This window comes from Nyctereutes procyonoides, unplaced genomic scaffold (assembly GCF_905146905.1).
Source record: "Nyctereutes procyonoides isolate TBG_1078 unplaced genomic scaffold, NYPRO_anot_genome, whole genome shotgun sequence".
Lineage (NCBI taxonomy): Eukaryota > Metazoa > Chordata > Mammalia > Carnivora > Canidae > Nyctereutes > Nyctereutes procyonoides.
This window is the reverse complement of record NW_026575043.1, coordinates 19,542,001-19,558,863: the sequence shown is the minus strand read 5'-3', so window position 1 is coordinate 19,558,863 and position 16,863 is coordinate 19,542,001. Positions and strand designations below refer to the sequence as shown.

General features: G+C 45.9%; 1 long non-coding RNA gene across 1 annotated transcript; it reads right to left on the bottom strand.

Moving 5' to 3' along the window:
- Window positions 1–2,943: 2,943 nt before the first annotated feature.
- LOC129508030 (uncharacterized) lies at window positions 2,944–7,240 on the bottom strand. Its single transcript, XR_008664119.1, has 3 exons — window positions 7,181–7,240; window positions 5,142–6,090; window positions 2,944–3,681 (listed from the first exon to the last, which is right to left on the bottom strand). It is a non-coding gene; the product is annotated as an uncharacterized LOC129508030 (long non-coding RNA).
- Window positions 7,241–16,863: the final 9,623 nt, after the last annotated feature.

Sequence of the window (16,863 nt, the reverse complement as noted above, 5' to 3'; positions counted from 1 at the left end):
CATCAGGAAGAGGAGAAGGACACAGGCCACAGCTGCCAAGACAGTCAAGTAAGTTCGGTGTAAAGTAGAAGCCAGCACTTGGAAGATTCCTAAAGTGAGAGCAGAGAAGCCTTTATTTTATTTTATTTTTTATAGAATGCCTGCAACCTCCACCTTTCTGAAATGAGAGTTATTAAAACTATTATAACTGATTCAGGATCTCTCAAGGCTTCCACATGCAATATTCCAACAAATCTAAAATACTGTCAGTAGTTCCATTAATTGGTATGCCAGGAAGGAAGGAAGAAGGGAAGGAAGGAAGGAAGGAAGGAAGGAAGGAAGGAAGGAAGGAAGGAAGGAAAGAAGGAGAGGGGAGGGGGAGAGGGGGACGGAGGGGAAAAAAAGAAGGAATCGTAACAAGTTATGATACACCCCTGATTTTAAATGTATTCCAGTCTCAGAAATGTTAAAATAAGAAGCAAAACATATCATAGAATCAGTGGAATATAGTAGTTGGACATAGATATTTAAATAAAATAGATGAGGAGGGAAAGAACACTGACAGTGGACACAGTGAGAATCTTGAAAAAGCGTGTAGACAGGCAGAGTCCAGAAAAAAGGAAGGAATAATGGAGTGACCCCTGGCTTAGCTATCTCTAAGAGAATAATATCTATCGGGAGTCTTTTTCAGCTGTTTAGAGACCTTTATAAACATGGTCTGCGTTGTTCCATTCCTCTAAGCAGTATCTTTTCTCTCGTATCATATCCATCTATAGGGGAAGAAATTGCCATGAGCACCTGGAAACAACTGAGCAGTGTCTTATGTGAAGATAGATGAGAGAGAGAGAGAGAGAGAGAGAGAGAGAGAGAGAGAGAGAGAGAGATGGGACAGATGTAGTTATATGAAGGCTTGGAATCTGTGATCCTTTTCTTTCCATGCATATACATTCTGTTTCCTATCCCTGGTAGGGTTGGCTACCACTGGGTAAAAAAGAAATTTTTTTACTGGTACAAAGGAGTAGTGATGTTACACAATACCATAAACTTGGGCGTGGTGGATGAGTGACCCCAGGAGGGAGGCAGGCAGCAGAAAGTTAGCTCTTAATAAAAGCAAGGTGTAGGCAGGGCTCTAACACAAGTGGAAAACAGAAAGACCAAGTAAGACCACTTTGACGGCGAGCCTGGAAGACCAGAATGAAAGAGCCATGAGGAGGGGAAGGAAGGATGTCGTTGGCCCACAGCAGTGCGCTATGACAGGACAAAATACAAGAAGTCTAGCACAGAGAAGCTAATGGCTGGAAAGCTAGAGAGGGCCTTTATCTGCCTCCTGGCTTCCCCTGGTACCAGCAACATCGGTGTAGACAAATTCTGCACATCTGCTCCCTTGGATTAGAGCAAGGAAGCGGTAGACAAGAAGCTGCTACAGAGGCTGTAGGTCCTCAAGGGCCGAGCCTGCCCTCCTGTTCCTCTGTGTTCCCACAGTGTGCCCTGTCTCCGGCAGGGGCTCAGGGAGCATTTCTGGTTTTTCCACGAAGGGCATTTCTTCATTACAATCCTCCTCAACACTTATAAACACTGGCCCTGAGAACTGAGGACATTCCAGCACAGATTATCTGGGCAGACAAGGCCTTTGTCCAGCTTGGACCACACAAGACCAATCCACGTGCTTGCCTGGGGCCTAGAAGGAAGGCCACCATGCTCCGCTGAACAATATAGGTCAGAGTTGGAGGCCCGGGGCTGCTCTCGTCCAAACCTTTGAGTCAGAGGAAGAAACTGTGACCCAGAGAGCTGAAGTGACCGTGAGTGGGGACCCAAGCCTCCAGGTCCCAGTCTCTGTCTATCACACATGGTCCCCATGATTGCCCCAATCCCACATGCGCCGCTTGAGCAGGCTCTGCGTATCAGCCTGGGAGTGATGATGGAAGCAAAGATCTGACCTCAGAAAAAAAAAGAAAAAAGATCTGACCTCAGCTCAAAACAAGATGCAGCCCCCAGTGTGCAGAATGGTGGGTCTCAGACACTGGCCAGTGTGGGAACAGGCTAACGCACACAGTGCTTTGCCATACAAGATGTGAGTTCTCCTGGAAATGTCCAGAAGGAATCACAGAGAGCAGAGGAGAGAGTATTTGTCAGGAGAAGTGGTGGTGGCGTGGAGGGTGGGGGTGGGCAGTGAGTACTGTGACCTAGCAGCTTTCCCATCCCCATCACTCCTCCCCCGGAGACACCCCCTCTGCAGGTCTGCAGAGTGTTGCCAGCAGATGAGGACGATGTGTCTGCATCCGTTTCTCCTCGCGGCTCTCTTCGGGGGGTCACTAGGCACCCGAAACGGAAACAAAATAACAGTTGGTGTAATGAAAGCAGGTGGCTGGCTCTGACCTGGAGGGGGAAGTGGCTTGAACAATTACTTATGTGGCCCAAGAAACGCGGAGTCAAAATCAGCGCGTAAGTGGAATGTGTGTGTGTGTGCCTGTGTGTCACCTCGTGAGCAGCAAAAGCTCTGAGGGTCTTTCTTTCTCACACACGCACACGCACACCGCGTTGGCAGTGTTCACAGGGCCCTCCCAAGAGTGGGCCACCAATAATTTTTTGTTGAATGACAATTTAATTCATTTAACGAAGGATCGAATGACTGGATCAGTCAGTGGAGCAGACGCGTCGGCTTTTGAGAACGAGGTGTAAGACTAGACCAGTGGCACGGCGGAAATTTCACCAGCGGTGTTTAGGGAGATGATGGCTGAAAACATTGGGGAGGTCAATGCAGATGGTGAATGCACTTCAAGGAAGGAATTAGAATGCCCAGGAACAACGTTCCAGCTCTCTTTATCTGTGAATGACTGATCCCAACAGGAATTAAAGAGTTATTAGAAAATAGAGTTAGAGTTAATAGAGTTAACTCTATTAGCTCTAAAATAGAAAATAGAGTTAATTTAGAAAATCAAAGGAAGCCACCCTGTGCACTTATTATTATTAAACACTCTTGTTTACCTAGAGAGAGAGAAAAATCCAGCTCACCCCACAGAGATACACCCCATGTACTATATATATATATATATATATATATATATATATATACTGCATATATTCTTATGCACACACACCCCATAAACCTTATACAGACCATGTATACGTACAGTGTATGTCACCTTACACAACGAGAACGCATACACTACTTCCAGGGTCCTGACTTAAAGTGATTTCAGACCCTGATACCGCATTCAGTATCCCAATTTATAATCACTTAGATTCTGGAAAAAGTTCCCAGGAATGTAAAGAAAAACACTGAAAATCCCAGTGTCTGATAGTCCCTTCATGTCAGTTTAACCTTAATTGCCTACAGTAAGTCCAATTAGTGGCAAATCAGATTTCCCCTTCATTTCATCCGATGAAGTAAGCTTTGGCAGGAGCATCTGCCAGCACAGACCAGGGTGAAGAGGGAGAGAAGGATGAGGCTCAGCGGCGCAGTGGGCAGAGGGCGAGGGACCCAGCCAACCCCACGCTGCGGGCAGCTGGGGTCCCCAGCACTCCCCCTCCACGCTGTGCTTCCTTCCCATGCTTCCTGCGCTCTGGCGGCCCAGCCTTCCTCCCGCGGCCCAGTGTTCTTCTTAGAGCTTCCTTGTCTTCACTGAAGAATAAACTGTCTCACGTAGAGTGTAGAGTTTTTATAACTGATTCTTATAAGCATCGAATCCAACAGGGAAAATCCTAGAAAAAAAAAAAAAAACCTTGAAATCAACTTTAAAAAGTAATTTTTTTTAAGATTCTATTTATTTATTTGAGAGAGAGAGAGAGAGAGAGAGGGAGAGAGAGTACAAGAAGGGGGAGGATCAGAGGGAGAAGCAGAGTCCCTGCTTGAGCGGGGAACCCAACGCAGGACTTGATCCCAGGACTGGATCCCCGGGCTCTAGGATCATGACTTGAGCCCAAGGCGGACACTTAACCAACTGAGCCACTCAGGGACTCCTGAAAGTAGATTTTTTTTTTTTTTGATCCCTGTCTTAGTCCTGTCTCTGTCTTGTCTCTGTGTCTCTCTGTGCCTTCCTCTAAAGCACATACACACACGCCCTTCTCCCATGCTTTTTGCTGACCCAGCCCCACAAGAACACAGTTCTTCTCAGGGAACCTGACAGGAGTCCTTTCAGGCTCCAGGGTCCTGCAGCCCCTGACTTGGGTGCCAGGATGCAGGAGGACAGGCACAGCCATGTCCTCTGGGGAGCATGGGGCAGCCACAGCCACAGGCGTGTGGGACCAGGGCATGGATGCCAACAGTGCTGCCTCCATGTGAAGCGCACCCTGCCAAAGCCTCCTCGCTGCATCTCAAGGTCACAATAATAGATTATGAAAGAGTGGAAAAGCACTGCACAGAAAATGGGCCATGGGGACTTTCCTCTGGGTAAGGAAGCAGAGAACAACGCAATGAGGCAGAGGATCATTTGAGCTCTGCAAGGCAAGAGAAGCGGACTGTGGGGTCAGTCCCTCCAAGCCTGCAACATCTCCCCTCTGTGGGCTTTGGAAAGACCCGATACAGAGACAACACGGAAGACGTCACGATTGGAAAATGATTTCTAAGGTGTTTTTATGTAGGAGAAATTCTATCACAAACATTAATGTGTTTCACAAGAACCAAATAGTTTCCTATTATGTTTCATGGCAGTGACTTTTTTTTTTAATCCCTTGCAAATTAAGGTGAGACAAATGTTCTCATAAAATAAACATTTCCCTGTCTTTGAAAACCACTGATAAATAGTCCAGGCTAATAAAGCTTGCCTCTCCTAAAAAATATGGGAGGGCTGTTATTCTGGACTAGCAAACAGAACTAACTCCTCAAATGCCCTGATAGAACAGAAGACCCAACTGTTCAAGTTGTGACGCCCTAAATGATGACAATGGTTTCCAAGGGGCTGAAACAAGTATGCTCGAAGAAGACGTCTTATGTAAGATGCTATAGCAACCATAATGCAAGTGTGGACTTAAAAAATAAATAACTCAACAGCAAAAGTCAAATTCCTCTATGAAAGGAACCTTTTTTTTTTTTTTTTTTAAGTGAGCTCCATGCCCGACGTGGGGCTTGAACTCACGACCCCGAGATCAAGAGTCGCATGCTCCACCAACGGAGCCAGCCTGGGCACTATAAAAGGAACACTTTTAATTCAAACCACACTCACCGTTTAAAAATACTTCGTGGTCTTAACTTTTTCTGAGACGAAAGCAAGTGGTTTGGAGTAAAATCAGACCCCTGGTAATTCTCTAAGGGGATGTCGGATAAATTCCTACACAATTTATTCCCAGATGGTTTAACAAAGAGGTCACCGTCTTACAGGATCATATCCTAGGGGTTGAATGTCCAGGGGAGGTGGCCAGTAGGCTGCGTTGTAGATTCCAGAAGCTTTTCTAGTCTCCTTTAAATTGGTAGCAGCAGCTCTGCCTTCTGCCCACCCGGAGCCAGCACTGGAAACCAGTCTTACCAGTTCCTGAGCTGCCAGCCACCTGGGCAAAGTGTCTGGGCTGTGGGCCTCTTTCCTAGGAGCTGGCCTGCAAGGGAACTACTGGCAGGGATTTGTGCCTAAGGGCAAGTCTGCAGGCCTGGCCAGAGGGAGACCACAGGGCCTGGAGAAGCTCCTGGATGCTCAGGGCTCCACTGAGAACCATGGTCACGTCACACAAGCCCTTCGCTGGGAGAGCCGAGCCCTTTCCAGAACAGCTCACGAGCCTCAGGCCTTCAACCTCAGCTGCAGATTTTCAGCTCGAGTTTTTCCTCCCAGTTATTCCTCTTCCTTCTGTGGCTTCAGGCAGGTCACCCTGCGGTGTTGCCAGTCCCCCCTCTTTGCGAAACAGAGGAGATGACTACTGACTTCCCGGTGAATCATCATCAGAGATGTTCCCAGCCAGCCCCAGAGGCCAACAAAGCCTCATGGTGCCTCCCTCCGCTGCATGCCTTGGGATCCGCTGAACTGTAAGGATGTGGTGATGCCAGGCCCAGGATCTCCCGGTGTGCCACCCGCAGGATGGAGCTGCTGCCCTGCTGGGGTGCTGTTGGGGGGGCGGGAGGTCTGGGGGAGGAGGGTGCCAAAGGCCGCTGCCCCGAGTCGAGCATTCCCGGCCCTGCCTAGAATCCTTAACGAAAGAGGTGAGAAAGGAGAGGCCATCACATCCCAGAACACTTTCTTCCCTATAAAATAAAGAACGCTCAGTTCCTTCATTTAAAATATATTTTTTCTTGGTTACAAAATAATTAAAATATACAGAAAGGTATGAATACAGCTTGAGCCCCAGGTATCCACCAAGTAATTAGCTTTCACATTTTGCCATATTTGCTTCAGACTTTTCTTTAAAAAAAAAAAAAAAAAAAAAAAAAACTGGAGTCATTCAACCTAGCACAAGGCAGCTCCCCAAAGGGATTTTAAGGGCTGCAAGTGCTAGAGCAAATGCAACACGAAATGAGCCCAGTGCGTTCCCGCAGGACAGCTCAGTTAATGAGCACTGTTTATCTGTCCTGGTCCCTGTGCTGTGAACTGCTAGTAACCTAGTCTGGGCTCAGCTCTTGTGACGGACGGACGTGGGGGCATGAGTTCCCTGCTTGGTCTCACGTCCTGCCTGCCTGCCTGCCGAGGCTGACTTGCCACTTTGCAAATGCAGCCACTTCCAAATCCTGGAGCCAGCAGGCAGCCCCCTGGTGTCCACCCCTTCTGAGCCCCTCGCAGTCCCCCACGTCCCCCCATCCCAGGCTGTCCACAGGCACCGTTTGGCTTCAGTTCTATGTTCTAAGTGTTTCTATGAATATAGGCTTTGTGGACTGTGTATTCATGTGACATTAATCCCAAGGGGAATCAAAGCAGCGTAGATGCCATTATCCTTATTTGCCTTGGATTGTCTGCTGTCAACACTCACTGCAGCCTGGGTGTTGAAAACCTGCCTGAATGAGGCCTGGGACTGGAGGGCAGAGCAGAGTCATCCCCGGCCGTCAGAGGGGGAGGAAGGCCTGGAAGCACATTACCTCTGATTCCAAACCTCCACCCAGCGTCAGGACGCCGCACAACGCCTGGTCCCCAGAGCTGGGCCTGGGAGGGCGCACTGTGATCTGCACAGAGCTGGAGCCACCGTGCTCCTTCAGCTATTTTTCCGAATCACCAGGTCACTGATTTTCCTGAATTCTGGCATCAAAACATCCCAGGGTTCCCTTTGGAGCCCGTGCAGCCGAACAAACCTGTGTTGTGGAAAATGAGAATAACACGGGCCAGCATCTCTCCTCCTGCCAGGGGGTGAGTGCAGACGGACCAAGGAGCCCAAGGCCTTACCAACAAGGATGCCTTTTGCAATTCCAGGGAGGCGGGTAGAGGGGTGGCCCTCGTGCACCCCGCCACACCCCTTCTCCTCCTAGCAATTGGTTCCTTCTCAAGCTTGAGAAATCCAAGACTTGCATCTGTGCTTACTGAGTGGCCTTCACCAGCCACCACTCAGGGGCGGCAGGGCGTGCATGGCTGGTGACAGCTGTTCCCTTGACTTTCCGGAGGAGGAAATTAACTCTGAGGTTATAAAACCATGATAGGAACTGAAACTGGCCCATCTCTGCCTGTGCCTCACACCCTGCTCGTTTACAAGCGTGCACATACACACACTCCGTGGGGTCACTGGCCCAGGAGAGGATGGTCGGACAAAGGCCCGCTCATCCTCTTCATTCCACACGCATGGTGCTCCTCTGCAGTCTGGCTGGCTGGTGGGCAAGGGTATGTTTGAGAAAACCCACTTTTAATCCAAAGTGGTGCTTAACATCCCAAGAATTGGCAGGCACGCCTAACAGGAGCCTCCCTTCCTGGGCCACGTGGCAATGCTCCATTTTGTCCTCCCCGGGGAAGCTGGCAAGTTGGAGTCTCTCGCAGGTGAGGGAGTGGCTTCTGGAAGCACAGGAATTACAGTAATGGATTAGGCCGCAGTGCAGACCGTCTGCATCCCCAGCAGAGAAGCCAGAAGGTCTGGGAGGAGGCTTAGCATTCTCAATGAGCACTCTTCCAGAAACCCGCCAGCTTCCGCACAGCCACCCTGCTGCTGTGGGGAAGACCAGGGCCCTCTGCTTTGGTTTGCTGCAGTGACGTGCCATGTTCTCTGCCTACCCAGCCTGAGAAACAAAAGGGAAGGGGCTGGGGGAAGGCAGGGGGTAGCTCTTCTCAGACTTCCAGAGAAACAGACACCTGTCAGGCCCAGACAAGAACACTCAGAAGCAAAGGAGGGAAGGAAGGATGGAGAGAGGGAAAGAGGGATGGAAGGGAAGAAAGAAAAAAAAAAAGAAACTGACTCATTAAACTATCCAAGAAGTGTCCTATTAGAACTTCTTTTAACAGTGATAAGGATGCCAGATTGCACGAGACTTTTCCCATCAAGCCTTAATTATCCCCAAATCAAAACTTTTGCTTTCTATATTGCCAATTCTTAAGGAATTTATTTATATGTTTGTTTGTTTCTGCTCAGCTGTCAGTAACCTCCAGTCACTAAACCATATCTGAGGGCGACTGCTCAGGAGCCAGCTCAGTCCAGGCTGAGCACCTGGCTATCACCAACTCGGGGTTATGATGTTTCTCTCAGCCTCCTTCTTTTTTGGAGGAGAAAGACACCTAGTATGTGACTGTCATCAAGGTCCCAGCCCATTAGTTTAAGGGACCCTGGGGGTCTGGGAGCAATGAAGAGGGGTCCTTCCGGCCATATTCCCATCAAATACTGTCTAAGGCAATACATCCAATGTGATAGCCGTTAGTCACACGTGGCTATTGAGCATTTGACATGTGGCCATTGTGATATGCTGCAAGAGTCAAATATAAAATCATTTTCAAAGACTTCATTAAAAAAAGGATAGGGGTGCCTAGGTGGCTCAGTGGTTGAACATCTGCCTTCAGCTCAGGTCTTGATCCCAGAGTCCTGGGATCGAGTCCCTCATCGGGCTCCCTGCAGGAAGCCTGTCTCTCCCTCTGCCTGTGTCTCTGCCTCTCTCTCTGTGCCTCTCATGAATAAATAAATAAAAATCTTTTTTTAAAAAAAAGAATAAAAACTACCTTAATAATTGTTTAATATTGATTACATGTGAACTCATAATATTCTGGTTCTGTTGGGTAAAATATATTATTAAAATTAGTCTCAGCTGTTCTTATTGTTATAAGACACACATAACAGAGAATTTACCATCTCAACCCTTTTTAAGTGCAGGTCAGTGGCATTAAGTTCAGTCACACTGTTGTGCAACCACCACCATCGTCCATCTCCAGAATTTTTCAACATCCCAAGATGAAACTCTATCCCCATTCAACAGGAACTCCCCATTCCTCCCTACACCCCCCCCCACCCCGGCAGCCATCCTCCTACTTTCTATCTCTGTGAACTTGCCTACTATAGGGACCTCATAGAAGCAGAATCATCCAGTAGTTGTCCTTTTGTGACCAGCTTATGACACAGAGCACAATGTCCTCAACGTTCAACCACGCTGTAGCCTGTGTCAGAAGCTCCTTCCTTTCTAAGGCTGAATCATATTCCATTGTATGTATAGACTATGTTTTCTTTGCTCATTCATCTGTCGTTGGGCACTTGGGTTTCTTCCAATTTTTGACTATTGTGAATAATGGCGCTATGAACATGGGTGAACAAATATCTCTTCAAGATCCTGCTTTCGATTCCCACAAGTTTTCTTCTAGACAGCTTTAGTCCAGAATGAATAGAGGCACAACTACTATCACACAGGAATGTTTCGACAATGAAAGGAACCCTGACATTTAAAATGCGGAAAACCTAGTTCCAATTAAAGATCTCTAAGTTTTTTTCCCAGCCATAGCACTTTATGCTTTTTCTCTCTGCTTTAAGAACTTAAACTAGAGCTTTGTTGTCAAGGGAGGTACCAGGATTACACCCCTCACCCCAGGGTGAGGAAGGCCCCTACATATGACCTGGAAGACCCAAAAATTCAGGGGATCCTTTTTGTCTATAGAATGAGCTAGTTCCTGTGACTGGGGGGGCCTTGGCTCCAGAGCTTGCTGATGTTTTGAACGTAGGGGAGGAGGCATCCATGTCTGAAAATTCTGCTGGTAATACTTTGCACCATCAGAAGGAATAATGCCTAGAGCTGGGGATAGCAAATGTGGTCTCCTTGGAAACCTCGACACTACTGATACCTTCCAATGACAAAGGCACTAATCTTGTTCCAAGGGAGGGACAGGATGCCATCAGAATCTAGTCCCCGGGTCTTAAAGGAATGAATGTATTCTTTGATTCTCTAGCCATCCCACCCACAGAGGCTGCCCCTGACTTGTCTCTGGGAATCATAGATTATATCTAGTAGGAGACAGTCATTTCTTTCCACCATCGAACAGTAATAAGGAAAGGGTGGTCTCCACATACCACTACTTTTCATAAATTCCCCTTTTTTCCCTGAGGAAACAGCATGGCCGGCCCAGAGGTCCTTCCCTTTATCTCCCCTCAGATTTCACAAAAGCATGGCCCACCCACCAGGGAAGAGTGTTCCCACAAACACTGTGGCTTATGACTCAATTTAAAAGGAGAAAAAGAAGAAGAAATTCTGTGGAAAAAGCAAGAATGGTGGGGAGCCCTGTTATTTTTTTCCTTCTAACTAAGAGGAATAAGCTTAACGCCTCGCAGCCTTGGACAGTAGTTGTTAATATGGTTTGAAAGGAAAATGATGGTGGGCACCTAGATGGCTCAGTGGTTGAGCATCTGCCTTTGGCTCAGGTTTTAATCCTGGGGTTCTGGGATCGAGTCCTGCATCAGGCTCCCTGCAGCAGGGAACATGGAGCCTGCTTCTCCCTCTGCCTATGTCTCTGCCTCTCTCTGTGTCTCTCATGAGTAAATAAATAAAATCTTAAAAATAAATACATAAAATAAAGGAAAATGATGGCAAAACTTTAATGGCAGTTGACAAAATGAAAACCAGGAAAGAATGAAGAACCAAATTAAAACAGGAGGAGCTGGTCACCCATTATAAGAAGATAATGTAAAGAATAATGTTAGGTAGAGTTATTTGAATGTATTGGAGGAAAATGCTGTATGAATCTAAGGTCTTATAGTTTATGTACAATATGAGGCTTGCATAAATTTTCTTTAATATCTAGACTCATAAATATAGGGAGATTTGATACCTTGGTCATAATAGCAACGCATACCTTGATAACTCCTTTTATGGCTAGTTTTAAGCCCCAATATCATCTTCAATATCACATGATCTCTCTTATGTTCTTGCCCTCACCTGAAGCATTCATTAGAGATATAATCACCCCTATATGATTCTGGGGGGTCGTTGTAAGGATCTAATGAAATAATAGACATGGGAATACTCTAAAACATCAAGAGCACCATAAAAAGGATTATTGTAAAAGTAAATACAGTTCCTTATACCAGACTTCTTATCAGGGGGACTGAGAAAACACTGATTTTCATAGAAAGAAGAAAACCTATACTGACCACGTTAAAGACACAAAGTACAGTATTTCTTACCCAAGTCCACCAATGTGCATCATCTTTTTAGGAAGGTTATAGGGACATCGTGGTGTCATATGCTTCATAAAATTCATATTTAATGTAGAAAACCTTTCCTTTGCAGCTAGCTGGATGAGGGTGGGAGAGAGTTAACCAAGAGAACCGAAAATAATGCTGTGACCTCTGCTATTATATGCACAAAGTTTCCTGCAAGTAGCAGCCAAGTTCCTGGAGAAGAAAGAAGTGTGTGTGTGTGTGTGTGTGTGTGTGTGTGTGTGAGTGTGTGCGGGTGTGTGTTTAGCGTCATAATCATAAAACTCTTAGGTACTGTGTGCCTTCATCCTTCCCTCCTTCCAAAAAAGGCAAAGCATCAACATAAGCAGCGCTGGGCTCAGAAATCTTCCGGCTTCTGTCTCCAGTTCTGCCCAAGTTATTAAACCCAAGGGTCGCTGCTGCATATAGAACCCACTCCTCCTGCACACGTGGCAGCTTGGCCTGAAGCAGGTGTGGCAGTGACACAGGTGGCTTGTTTTTCAGGGTCAGGTTGGCACATTTCTAGCCCAGGGCTCTGGGTAAATGTTTAGATTTCATTTTTCAGTCGCATGGTGTTGGACTCCACAGCATCAAAGGCAGGCCCCTGCATGCTACCCTCCTACATCCTTTGTCTCCTCTCCTGGCCTGGTGGGAAGTCAAGAGGTGAGAGGAGAGGAGAGGAGAGGAGGGGAGGGGAGGGGAGGGGAGGGGAGGGGAGGGGAGGGGAGGATGGGGTGGGGCGGAGCGGGGAGGTTTTGCAGTGCCTCCAACTCTCCCCGAGAACCACTTTTCAGGCTCATCAAATTCCTTCCCCTTCTCTCTCCTGTGGGCCTGCCCTGCCCCAGCACTGGGAAGCCGGCTTGTTTACACAGCTCATTATGCGCGCTTTGCAGTTGCTATAGCAACCACCAGGGGTCAGTTTATAGAAGGAGAGGAAGTTCACTTTTGGGGAGTTAGCTTTCCAGCTCCTGTGCAAAGCACAGCTGAAAACAAAAGACCCAGACACCCATGGAGGAAACACATTGAAAAGTTTCCTATGAGCAGCAGCATCATTCAGAGCGTAAAACTTCACTAGGCAATGCTTTCCTGCTGAACGAGCTGTTCTAGAACAGCGGATAGGAGAGGGAAGGTATCACTGCATCTCCAGATTTTCCTCTCCGCCTTCCTCTCACCCCTTCGCCTTGCCTTCATAGCCCGTAGGCAGTCCTTAGTGGTGGTTAGGATAGGCAAGGGCGACCTACTACCAGGGTTCATTTAAAGCAGTAAGTTTCATTACTATACTGCATTGACTGGGAATCAGAAAGATCTTTAGAAACTGTTATTACTCCCCCCTTTCCCATGGGGAGGGAGGCAGCACACTGGAACAGAACACCTATCTCAAGGTCCAAGCCAAACAAAATGGAGCCCTTCCACCCATAGGGAGCGGGCTGGGAAAACTTTCCAGCTCACACCTGACTAGTTAAACCGATTTAGCAAATAAGAAATGCAGGATGCCCAATTAAATTTGATTTTCAAATAAAGAATGAATAGATTTTTGTATAAGTCTATTCCACACAATATTTGGGACATGTATATAGTAAATCTAACTTAACCCAACCCTATCCTTACCCTCCTCCTCATTACCACAGCCTCCAACAAAAGCACAATAGAGGAGTTCTCTCAAAAGCAAATCAAGTGCCAGGTTGCCATTTAGGTTGATCAGACCCTTGGATTATCTTGCTGATCATTGAAAGAAAAGTATGAGGAAGAAAGAAAAAAAAAAAAAAAGAAAGGCAGGAAGAAATTATTTACATATATGCAAATAGTAAACCAGAGGCAAGTCCATGTACCAACAGCAGATAGATGAATTTACTAGCATCCCTCAGAGCCACACACCAGCATAATGACCTAACAGCTAAGTAGAATAGAATTCAGTACTGGGGATCTACTTTTACTTTTTTACTAATAGTCAAAGTCAGCTTTCTAAAGAATAATGATTTTTGTTTCCTGGACAGGAAAGACATGCTTTTTTTTTTTTTTTCCAGGAGTAAATAACATTTGTTTCTGAGTATTCTATTGGAAAGTTTGAGTGGATAAAAGCCCAATAGAGATGATATATTGTTACCCTCCGTTTGGCTATTTGTGGTCTTGATTGGTCTTGGTGCCCTATATACACGTCCACGGGGGAGAGAATGACATTTGCATTTATCAAACTCACACTCTTCCCAGCATGGCTTTTGCTGAGAAGGTTGTGTCGCTACATCACCAAGGGAAGGCTGGCTCAATGAAAGTTGTGCTGAGTTTTATAGAACTTCTGGAAAACCTAGACCACTATTTGTAAAGCTGTAACCTGTGGTACCTTTACATCTGTTTTGACCCGAAATTCACAAACCTAAAATTTAAGGCAAATAAATCATGAAACATAAGCTTGCGTGGAAACAAAGCAAATCAAAGCAATTAATATGTTCCATAAGGCCCCAGCCAACTCAGATTACAAGGGTTCCCACAACTCTAATCCAAAACATGTAATTAAAGGAAAACTGTCAAGATAAGCATCGTGTACAATAAAAATGTTCTCACCTGTTGCTAACTCTAAAATTCTCACTACGGTTTTCACTAAGGAAAAAAAAAGTGTTATCTTAGAAGCTGATGCTTCAAGTCTGGAGCTTGAGTTCTAATCTTGTCTCTTCTACTTCTGAACAGGACCCTGTGAAAGTCTGTGGGCCGTCTATGACTCAGTTTCCCCACAGGCAAAATGCAGATACTGGATCATTATTAAGTGCTCCTTGCCTAACTGAAGGGGTATTGTGAGAATATCTATAAATCACTCTGAGCTATTCAGACGGAAGGCAGGAAGTTATGAAATGTGATTATTTGCACTATTCATTTTTAAACAAGGAACTTGATTTAGGAGTTGGAATCAATCGAGTTTAGTTTTGTTTAAAGCACTGTGAAAGGACTTAATTTTTGAAATCCTATTTCCATTTATTTAAAAAAAACAATAGTTCTTTACTTTTTTTTTCCTTAATCATTGTTAATAAATCCTACATTTGCAGCTCAAGCTGTCAGACAGTGTCTCTTTAACACCATTCAACAGCTGTTAAATGGGATAATCACCTGTTTATCCTCAGGTCATTAATTCAAATGCTAATTGCACTCTAGACCCCGGCTTATTCTTCCAGTCAAGCCAGACCAGGCACCCAGCCCTCTGAAAGGATGCTACATACGGTAATCAAGGACCTCCATCAATTTACCTCCAAAGGCACAGATGAAACAGAGCAGTACAGACGCACGCATGCACGTGCATGCACGCACACACACGCATGTGCACATGAATGAGTATGTTGAAAACAGTGAAACATTAAAATCAACCAAAGTAGGGACACCTGGGTGACTCAATTGTCCCTTCAGCTCAGGTCATGATCTCAGGGTCCTGGGATGGAGACCCCCCCCCCCCAGGGCTCCCTGCTCAGACAGAGAGTCTGTTCTCCCTCTCCCTCTGCCCCTCCCCCTGCTCCTGCTCTGACTCTCTCTCTCTTTCTCCCTCAAATAATTTTAAAAATCTCTTAAAAATTTAAAAAATTTAAAAAATAAACCAAAGTAAACAACCATGGAATACAGTATTACACAATTATTAAAAGGATGCTTATGAACATAATCAAATAACATGTTAAAAATGCCTACTTATTTATGTCAACTGAAAAGAGGAGTAGGCAAAGCTGTTATATAATTACAAATATGGGGGGGAGGGAATTTTGTGCAGAAAAAGACAAAGAATATGTGATAGTCTTGGAACTAAAATCAATCGTTCTCTAGAGGACTAAGAACAAGGACAATTCTAGGGCTTAAGATACATAAGTTCCTATTTTCACTGAACTTCCAGAAAGATAAAATATCAGTTAAAAACAATCAATACACAAAATGTATTTATAGAGTGATGTCTGGGATCCCTGGGTGGCGCAGCGGTTTAGCGCCTGCCTTTGGCCCAGGGCGCGATCCTGGAGACCCGGGATCGAATCCCACGTCGGGCTCCCGGTGCATGGAGCCTGCTTCTCTCTCTGCCTGTGTCTCTGCCTCTCTCTCTCTCTCTCTCTCTCTCTCTCTCTCTCTCTCACTATAATAAATAAATAAATAAAAATTATAGAGTGATGTCCTAAGAAGATCTACAAAGAGTTATGGGGTTGAGGGATCAGAGGGTCTGCTTTAATTTGAGCTGTGGAGGAGAAGACACCAGAGACAGTGAGAAGTCCCAGGGATAGTGCCAGGACTGGAGTGAGGTTGGCAGCGTCAAGGAACAGGCGGCAGGTCAGAGGGTAGTAGGCAAAGAACAAGGTGATAGAAGGTGAGTTTGTAGAGACAGGCAGGAGCAGGGGCATGCTGCGCAGAAGGCGCACGGGTGGGAACTAGAGAGACCAGTAAGCAGTTACTGTGGGGGCCAAGAGATAAGAAGTGAAGACGTGGATTAGGGGGTGACAACTGTGGAGCTAGATTGGGTCAGGAAATATTTTGAAGGTAGACCTGGCATGTATTGCTGATAAATCAGTTTGGGAATGGGGGTCCAAGGACGCTGAATAAAAAGAAGAATCTGAGAATTTTGGCGTTCACAGCTGAATCAATTGTAGGACCGTTTACTAAGTTGAGAAAAGCCAGTGAGGAACAGGCTCATGGTATAACACGGAGAGTTGGGTTTTGGTCATTTTAAGGTTGAAATGCCTATTAGCTCTCCCAAAGTGATGTCAGGCCAGTAGTCAGCTAGCTCTCAGGGAGGAGTCAGGGCAGGGATAGCCGTGTGGGAGTTACCTGAATGTTGATGGTATTTAAAGCAATAGTTAGGATGGAGTTAGGTAGAGATATCATGTAGAGAGGGAAGATGTGCAAAGGCTGAGAGCTAAAGATTGGGCTCAAGAGAAAGAGCCAGAAAAGGGATGACTAGTGAGTGGGGAGGAAAGCTAGGGGAGTATGGTGTACCAAAACCAAGGGAAAAGAAAACTGTTTTAGGAAACAGGGAATCATCAGCTACATCCAATGTTGCTGAAAGCTTGGAATTAGTAGAGCAAAGTCAGCTCTGTTTCGGCAACAAGGGACCCTGCCAAAATCAAGTGCAGTGGAGTGGTGAGAATGGGGTGAGGCAGTGGGTACAGTGGGACCACACATGTGAGTTTTCTTAGGAAGGGGGCAGAGCAATGCAGAAGAGCCCAAGTCGTGCTTCCAAGTCAAGAGAAGGCCATTTGGGGAGAAAGTTTTAGAGCTTAGATTCCTTCAGGTTGCAAAGTCCATTCCAGTCCATTCCAGTCACCATATTAAAATTTCAAGATAGGTATTTTATAACTATTTGGGGTTAGGTAACATTATGGGTCTATATATTTTCTTTAAGTGAAAATGGTGAAGCAATAAAAATTTTTGAATATT